The sequence below is a fragment of the Apaloderma vittatum genome, unplaced genomic scaffold (assembly GCF_000703405.1).
Source record: "Apaloderma vittatum isolate BGI_N311 unplaced genomic scaffold, ASM70340v1 scaffold17710, whole genome shotgun sequence".
In the NCBI taxonomy this organism is placed as follows: domain Eukaryota; kingdom Metazoa; phylum Chordata; class Aves; order Trogoniformes; family Trogonidae; genus Apaloderma; species Apaloderma vittatum.
In genome coordinates, this window is record NW_009694165.1 from 1 (window position 1) to 652 (window position 652).

Sequence of the window (652 nt, forward strand, 5' to 3'; positions counted from 1 at the left end):
CCTATAAGTGCTGTGCGGAAGAAAACAGACAGTTTGTTGCTCCACAAAAACATAAAGACATCAATTTCCTGAGGACATCCTTCATATCCTGATTCCTCAGGCTGTAGATGAGGGGATTCACTGCTGGAGGCACCATCGAGTACAGAACTGACACCACCAGGTCCAGGGTTGGAGAAGAGAGGGAGGGGGGCTTCAGGTTGGCAAAGATGCCAGTGCTGAGAAACAAGGAGACCACGGCCAGGTGAGGGAGACATGTAGAGAAGGCTTTGTGTCGTCCCTGCTCTGAGGGAATCCTTACCATGGCCCTGAAGATCCCAACATAGGAGATCACCATAAAAATGAAGCCTCCCAGAAATGGAAAAGTACTAAACACAAGAAGCCCAACTTCCCTGAAATAGTCTGAGTGTGAGCAGGAGAGCCTGAGGACGTGTGGGATTTCACAGAAGAACTGTCCCACAGCATTGCCCTGGCAGAGGGGCACTGAAAATGTATTGGTCGTGTGCAGGAGAGCATTGAGAAACCCATTGGCCCAGGCAGCTGCTGCCATGTGGGCACAAGCTCTGCTGCCCAGGAGGCTCCCGTAGTGCAGGGGTTGGCAGATGGCCACGGAGCATCATGACGGTGAGGACAAAATTTTCTGTGCCAAGTAAAA

At 51.5% G+C, this 652-nt stretch overlaps 1 pseudogene; it reads right to left on the bottom strand.

Moving 5' to 3' along the window:
- Window positions 1-59: 59 nt before the first annotated feature.
- Window positions 60-641, bottom strand: LOC104268116 (annotated as a pseudogene).
- Window positions 642-652: the final 11 nt, after the last annotated feature.